Consider the following 8798-nt stretch of genomic DNA (forward strand, 5'->3'; position numbering starts at 1 on the left):
CTGAGTGACCTTTTACCCTTTCCTTCTCGTAGGGTGAATGTTGTTTCGTCTCGAGAGAAACATAGGTCAGACACAAAGTAAGCCCACTCCGCTAGGAGCCCTCTTAAAAACGTTTCAAAAAGAAAAATAAAAGGAAAGTCATCAAGTCGTCACAACTTACCCTACTAAAATGCATGTTACAGAACCTTACAAAAGGTTTTGCAGGAGATTATAGAGTTCAGTTAACCCCCTAGAGGTCACGAACTCTGGGTGAATTAGAATTGCCCTCTTCTGCTGTTGGATGGCCCACGGAAGGAACTATAGGCAGAGAACAATTGGCCGTGTAGTTCAGGTGGTGACGGGGTCGGAGGACAGCCTGTGTACCTAGATCAAATTCCTTTATAGGGACTCATGGCGAAATAGATTATAGACAAAGCCAGCGTTAATTTAGCCCTGTTTAACAACTTTGTGCAAAATAGCCAAAAGTAAAAGTAAGAGCGGCTTCGCCGGCAGACACACAGTTTTTTTAAAAAGGGAGTCCCAGGAAACGGCAAGAGAAGCCAGTTTTTACGGGAGCCGCGAGAGATAACACAGATTCTTTCTCCATGTTTCCCAGCCTACCCCGCTTCACCGAGGCCAACAACCCCCTCAGAAATGAGATTCAGGAGCTGACACGCCCCAGGTCTCACCTCGAAGGGAAGGATCGGAGCCTCCAGAGGCCAAGGAAAGAAGTCGAGATAGTCAAGTGGGCCATCTCAGATCTGGTCTTACTCGAGCTCTGTAAATGCCTCTCAGGGAGATACGAGGACCTGTCTATTATAATGACCAGGCCCACATCCCGGGGGGAGGGGGGTGGGCAACAGACTTTCATCTATCAGCCCTTTTCAACCATTGAGCTACTAAACTGGGAACACCCTGAACCCACCGCCTTGCTCCCGACAGCTAGAGCCCTGTCGAGCATGACTGTGTAGAGGTGTTGGACTCCAGTGTACTCTAGCAGATCTGACCTCCGGGACCAGCCTTGGGCATCAGTACACTAGGAGCTATGCGTGGACGGGAACAGCTTCACCAACCCACGAGGGGAGAGATGTGCAGAATATGCGGTGGTAACCCTGGACGCTGTCGTTAAGCTGGGCTCATTGCTTTAATCCGGGCCTTAGAACTCGGTGAGGGTAAGACTGTAAACATTTACACTGACTCTCGGTATGCCTGTTTCACCCTCCAAGTGTATAAAGAAAAGAGCCTGTTAAACTCTAGAAAACAGGGAAAAGAGCAAAAGAAAAAGAAAGACTAAAAGCAAGTGTAAAGATAGAGAATCAAAAGAAAACAGGAGAGACAGACAGCAGTGCGTGGGCGGGGGCAGGGCCCGTGCCGTTTCTCGGGCCCCACCAGCTGGCCGTAGGAGCGTGAGAACGCGGGGGGGGGGGGGGGTGGGGGCGGAAAGCAGCATTGTGAGAGGCCGCGGACGTGGATGTAGACATGACCGAAGTCAAGTTAGGCAAGGATTCCAGAGCCGGACAAGGCTAGAGAGAGATTAATGTGCGAGATGGAAAAAAAAAAAAAAAAAAAAAAAAGACTCTAGAAGGGTAAATGTTCAGAAGGCAATACAGGAAATGGCCAAGGCCGCAAGACAAAGAGGCCATCGGCCAAGGGCTGCTGCACCTTGGAGGAACCAGACACTCATCTGATCAGGCTGACAGGAGCTGAAGAATGTAAAGACTAGGGCAGACTAGGCACCTTCTCATTAGGCTCCCAGGAGCCCATGGTCACATTAGAAGTTACAAACAGCAAGACTCTGCCGTATCTGGATTCCAATTTCTCACTGAAGGCTCAGCCACTAGATACAGTGACAAAGGGGCGGAGTGGGGGTGGGGATGGGGGGAGGGGGGAACTCCTCCTCTAAGAAACTGAAACAGGAAAAAGAGCCATACCTTGTGAAAACTTGCTTATAGACTTTACAGGACTGCCCCCTGCTGGAGGCTAGTGCTTGTTTGCACCTTTTCAGGGTAAGTTACAGTTTTCCCCACCAGGACAGAAAAAGTACAAGAAGTGACTAAAGTACTGTTAAAAGACATTATCCCCAGGTTTAAGACTACCTCTGATTTTAAAGTCAGACAATAGGCCAGCATTTGTAGCTGTAGCTGGAATAGTGCAAGATTTAACAAGACTGTTAACAATACAACAGAGGTTACACGCAGCCTATCGGCCACAAAGTTCAACAAAAGGTGGAACGCATGAACTGGACACTCGAGCGAGCAGCTACTGGCGACCAAAAAACAAAACGAAAAAAAAAGGGTTGCCATATATAGATATAGATAGATAGACAGATAGATAGATAGATAGATAGATAGATAGATAGATAGATAGATGTATATATATACACACACACACACACACACACACATACACACACACACACAGATATAGATATAGATATAGATATAGATATAGATATAGATATAGATATAGATATAGGTATATAGATATATGCCAGGAAATTCACTTAAGATAAAATCAGGTTTTTGCCTACGGTCCTCCTCCGAGTCAGGTGCACCCCTACCAAACAAACTAGGTATCTGCCCTGTAAGATTGTGTTCAGTTGGCCACCCGCAAATCGTAGGTCAAATAAAAGGTGACCTCCGGAAACTAAAGAAATTAACCTTTAAAAGGCAAATGCAGCCTTTCAAAATAGCCATACGAAGTGTTCATAATTAAATAAAGAAAAATAATGCCTATGAGCCTGACACCCATTTAAATCTAGGGACTCTGTTTAAAGTAAAACCTAATTTTTCTACAACCCATATAGGATGAGCCCTATACTGTAACCTTGTCCACTCCCACTGCTGTTAAAGTTGCAGGTGTTGCGTCTTGGATCCACCACAGTCAGCTAACACCGACAGCTCAGGACAAGTGGACCGGCTAACAGGACGCAGATCATCCAGCCCGGCTGATCCTGAGACGAGACCAAGCTGCTGCTGAGGACCACAAGCCCTGCTCTAGTCACACACCGGCAGCTGACTAGTCTATGCACGGCCGAAGCTTGAGGACTCATCAAGCAAGTCAATGTAGTTAAAAATCTTAAGACAGATAGTTTTCCTAGAATACTAACTGTTTTCCTATTGTTCTGTCGCTGTATTCAACCTTTTTCCCAGGTAAGGACCTCTTTCGTCCTTGCTGGATATGAATATGCTATACATTGCTTTGTTGTTGTTACCACCCCCCCGCCCCCCCCCCCACCCATAACCATGCTAGAAGAAACACCTATGTAAGGTGTCCCCACTGTACACGTACTGCTTAGGAAACCCAGACCCGTCCAGCCCAGCAACGATCGCAAGGTCTTTCAGTCATTCTTTAAACATATAAACCAGAAGTTACCAGAACCTCCTCCTTTAGCCAAAAATTTAAAAAATAAAAATAAAAAAACAGAAAAAAACCTATTTCCTCAGTAGGCTGAAAACATTGCTGGCAGCCTAGATGTTTCTTCATGTTATGTTGATAGAAGGGCTCACGTAAGAGACCAATGGCCTGGAGAAGCAGAAGGGTTAATGCCTCAAGATAACTTGACTTTAACCAACTCTTTCCCCAAACAGACGCCGCAAGTTCAAGCGTCGGGCTCGTAAAAACTTCTCTGATTAAAAAATACTGTTTTACTTGCTAAAAAAAGGTTTTAAGGCCCAGTTAAAAACTAACCTGCTTAAGACATGACAAAGTTAGTACATGTGCCTGTTCAGGTTTAACACAGGTTTGATCCTAGGTCTTCATTTAGAAAAGAGTTTCCAGCTGTAGAAAATGTAAAACCCTCACTGTAAGTGTATTACTTGTAATAGAAACTTGCTGGCCGGGCGCGGTGGCTCAAGCCTGTCATCCCAGCACTTTGGGAGGCCGAGACGGGCGGATCACGAGGTCAGGAGATCGAGACCATCCTGGCTAACACGGTGAAACCCTGTCTCTACTAAAAAATACAAAAAAACTAGCCGGGTGAGGTGGCGGGCGCCTGTAGTCCCAGCTACTCAGGAGGCTGAGGCAGGAGAATGGCGTGAACCCGGGAGGCGGAGCTTGCAGTGAGCTGAGATCCGGCCACAGCACTCCAGCCTGGGTGACAGAGCGAGACTCGGTCTCAAAAAAAAAAAAAAAGAAACTTACTTGCTTGCTGCGCCCCTGTGTATTACACTTGCTCCTTCCAATGATAAAAGGTTTTGTAGCTACCATGGCTCGTCAGAAAACTTCCACACAAGTGTATGACATAAAACGCTATCACTCTGTCTCGCTAAAAGACCCAAAAAGTAAAAATGAAAGGGAACCCGCCCACTAATTAGTGAAAATTCTCAAAGTGGGGGATGAGGAAGGAGACCTCTACTGCTCCTGCTGCCCTCCTCCCCCCACCTTGCCTAGTTCACAAGACAGGAGGAAAGAGAGAAAGCAAAACGTTAGAAACAAACAAAAGCCAGATAAATAGCCAGACAACCTTGGCACCACCACCAGGCCGTAGGAGTTAAAAAAAAAAAAAAAGTAATACTAATAACATCGGCCCCTGACCTAAACTACTTGTGTTATCTGTAAATTCCTGACACTATGAAAAAAAGGGTTGTAAAACTTTTTGTTCTGTCTGTCCTTCCTTCCTTCCTTCCTTCCTTCTTTCATCTCACCTTGGCCTCCCAAAGTGCTGGGATTACTGGCGTGAGGCACCATGCCTGCTTTGCCTAAAGAGACACCTATTGAAAGTAAGACATATAGAGCTCCTTGCAGTGATCTGATTGATTGCTTGACTGATTTACAGACGGCGTCTTACTCTGTCACCCTGGCAGTGGTGCCATGATAACCCACTCACTGCAGTGTGGACGCTCCTGGACTCAAGTTATCCTTCCACCTTTGCGCTGTGAGAGGGGCCTTGGTGGCGTCCAGGCAGGAGGGGTCTCCCCGGCTGTGGGAGAGCCTCCCGCTCCGTCCTGGCCCTCCTTCATGTGGGCTCTGAAATGCCGCCACACCCAGTCCCGTGGGTAGCTCTGGCTTTGCTATGGGGATAGAGGGAATGATTTGCTATAGTCCGTTGAGCACAGCCACACCTCACTCTGCTGTTTTCCCTGAAATCCAAGGGTGGACCAAGCTTTGCTGCAAGAACGCCAGGCTCCTGTCACTCCTTCCTCTGCCTCTCACTACCACCGCCGAAGGTCTTCAGGGTCACGAAATGAGCACTATCGGTCAGGTAAGCATGCGGTGGGGTGTGACAATACGTCCATCTGCCGCCTGTGCCAGGAGGGTGCCTGTGCCCAACCATTGAGTGAGGCAGAAGCGTGGTGGGTTTGGGCCTCCAGCATGTGATAGGCCTCCAGCTTTGTGTGCAGACACACCCTCTTGGGAGACCCCAGTGTCTGGTAAATAGCTGTTCACGTGGTTTCCAAGCCCACGTTGTCTACTATTCAGAATTTCATACTAACTAAAAAGATTTTAATCTCGTGCTAAATTTTTCTCATTTTTAGACATCACTGTTAAATAACTTTTTAATCGTGGTTGCTAGCACAGTTTTTTCTTTTCCTTACCCTCAGTGATTTGTTTTCCAGGTCTACTTTTCAAAACAGAAAAGAAAACCACACATTGTCATGTGTTTCCTGTTTGTTTTTCCTCCGTGTTTTATGATATCATCTGCACAGGGCTGTCTAGAGCCTGAGTTGCCATTGCCACCTGGGCATGGCCAGCTGAAATTTCATTAATTTAACAACAGAAAACTTAGGCTGTCAGGCACCTGTAGTTCCAGCTACTCAGCAGGCTGAGGCAGGAGAAATGCTTGAACCTGGGAGGTAGAGGTTGCAGTGAGCCGAGATCACACTACTGCACTCCAGCCAGGAGACAGGGGAAAATTCCATCTCAAAAACAACAAAAACTCAGGCTGTGATTGATGTTTGAATTACTCTGAAAGAGTTTTTCCAACATGTAGGTTAAAGTTGCTTCTTTAAAAGAAAATTACCTGTGAATTCTTGTGTAGTTCCCAGGGCACTGGTGAGGGCAGGGGGTTGGTCGCTGGTGACGGACCTGATTCATGAATCCCTTTGTTTTTCAAATGCCCTTCACTGGCGTTCTCACATTGTTGTCACATGGAGCTTTCATGATAAGCAGGTGAAGTTGTGACTGTTGTCTCCTGTGTCAGAAGAAAAAACTGAGTGTAAGGGATGATGGAACTCACCCGGTGGTCGAGTAAAGGTTTTGAGTATTTTTACTTTTGAAGTTTAGCTTAGTCTTGGCAAAAAGTGAGACAGAAGGACGTGCTTCAGATCAGAGCTGAGGTCAAGCATATGCCCACGTTATTCCAAGCAGCTCCTGAGTTTCACCTTTATTTACGTTTACAAATGAAGGTACTGAAATTCACAGGACAAAACTTAAACAGTGCATCATTTTGGGTTTTCGTTGCTTTTTGTTTTGAGACAAGGTCTTGCTCTGTCACCAAGGTTGGAATTCAGCATCATGTTCACAGCTCTTGGCTCACTGCAGCTGTGACCACCTGGGCTCAAGCGGTCCTCCCACTTCAGCCTCAAGCAGCTGGGACCACAGGTGCACACCACCACAGCCAGCTAATTTTTAAGTTTTTGTAGAGACAGGGTGTTCCTATGTTGTTTTTGTTTTCCATTGACACACAACATGTTCTTCGTCTAAAGAATACCATGCCAACAGGCAAGGGAGTGAATGCCAACGTGCTCTCTTGGGCTCCTCCCTTTCTTTATTTTAATATTAAGCCTCAGCACATAATTAAGGGCTGGGCATGGTAGCTTATGCCTGTAACTCCAGTACTTTGGGAGTCCAGGGCAGGTATATGGTTCGAGCCCAAGGGTTCAAGGACAGACTGCAAAACATGGCAAAATGTACAGAAATACCTTCTGTACATTTTGTCTCCACCAAATGTACAAAAAATTAGCTGGGCCTGGTGGTGTATACCTGTAGTCCCAGCTACTCAGGAGGCTGAGGTGGGAGAATCACTTGAGCCCGGGAGGCAGAGGTTGCTGTCAGATGAGATTGCACCACTGCACTCCAGCCTGGGCAGCAGAGCAAGATCCCCATCTCAATTAGAAAAAGATAATGATAATAAATCGAGACTCTTTAAAAATGATTAGGCCAGGCGTGGTGGCTCATGCCTCTAACCTCAGCACTTTGGGAAGCCAAGGCAGGCAGATTGCTTGAGTCCCGGCATTTGAGACTAGCCTGGGCAACATTCCAAACCCCATCCCTACAAAAAATACAGAAATCAGCCAAGCATGGTGGTGTGTGCCTGTGGTCCCAGCTTCTTGGGAGGCTGGGGTAGGAGGATCACTTGGGCCCAGGGAGGTTGAGGCTGCAGTGAGCCATGATTGTGCCACTGCACTCCAGCCTAGGCAAAAGAGCAAGACCCTATCCCAAGAAAATAGTATGCTTAATCCTGTTTGTTTAGTTTATGGTTCTAATTTCCCAAAACTTGTAAAAAAATTATATTTGTTTTTGTTCTTTGTGTAACTAACAACATGGACGTAAAAGGATAACCCGTTTGAAATATTTTAAAGCAAATTTTTGGCACTAACCAGTATTTTAGGCAACAGGCATTTTTCTTGACCACTTTTCATAAGAGAAATGACTTTGAAATGGAAGAAGCAGTGCAGTTATTTGCTTATTTCTCGTATTGAATCCAACTGCTGAGAAATGTTACTGGGTCATGCGTGATGAATAACCTCATTGAACAGATGTCTGCAAAATATAAAAGAATATTATTTGAAATGTTATTTTTGTGAAATATTTGGATTTATTTGACTAGCATTTTTATGTAAACCATAAAACATCCTTTGTAAATTTTCATCAGGAGTCCTCTTGATATCACATGGGGCAGTTTGTAAAATCATAAATGTCAATATCATAAAAATTTTTTACTCCCAGTCTATTTAGTGCTTAGCGATAGTTTGCACGTTTATTACCGTACTTACTTGAACAAAATCTTAGCTGCATTTTCTTACCTATTTCTCTTGGTATTTGGTAACAGTAGTTAGAGCTTACTAAGCTTCATTGCCCTTCAGAGAATGTTCTTGAAGTTTATCTTCTATGAAATGACTGGTTGCTGACCTGGATCATAGTTTCTGGAGAAACTCTCATTAGGATTGTCGCAACACTGATATTCTATGGCTGAAACTTTCCTTTAGTTTTCAAATGTAAAGATATAAGAATAATTTGCCAAAACTTCTAGCCATGATGAGAGAACAGGGACCCAAATCACACATGTGTCTAAAACAACCATAAAACTGCACAAAACGAATGAATGGATGAGGTGACTGTTTTTAGTCTGTGACCACAGCTGTGCCAGCCAGAACCTGAGGGCGAGGGCAGGAGAATGAATGAGACACACCCATAGTACACTTGCCCTCTGGAGAACACCTGCAGACCATGGGACCGAGAGCTCAGGTGTGGGCGGAGCATGGCCACCCTACCACGTCCAGGAGGTGGAGATCAGAGAGAGCTCAGGTGTGGGCGAAGCATATCACCCTACCAAATCCGGGAGGGGGAGATCAGAGAGAGCTCAGGTGTGGGTGGAGCATGGCCATCCTACCACGTCCAGGAGTAGGAGATTGGAGTGAGCTCAGGTATGGGTGGAGCATATCACTCTACCACGTCCAAGAGGGGGAGATCGGAGAGAGCTCAGGTGTGGGTGGAGCATATCACTCTTCCACATCCAGAAGTGGGGAGATCCGAGAGCTCTCAGGTGTGGGCGGAGCATGGCCATCCTACCACGTCCAGGAGGGGGGAGATCAGAGAGAGCTCAGGTGTGGGCGGAGCATATCACCCTTCCACATCCGGGAGGGGGAGATCAGAGA

Source organism: Macaca fascicularis, chromosome 10 (assembly GCF_037993035.2).
Source record: "Macaca fascicularis isolate 582-1 chromosome 10, T2T-MFA8v1.1".
Classification (NCBI taxonomy): domain Eukaryota; kingdom Metazoa; phylum Chordata; class Mammalia; order Primates; family Cercopithecidae; genus Macaca; species Macaca fascicularis.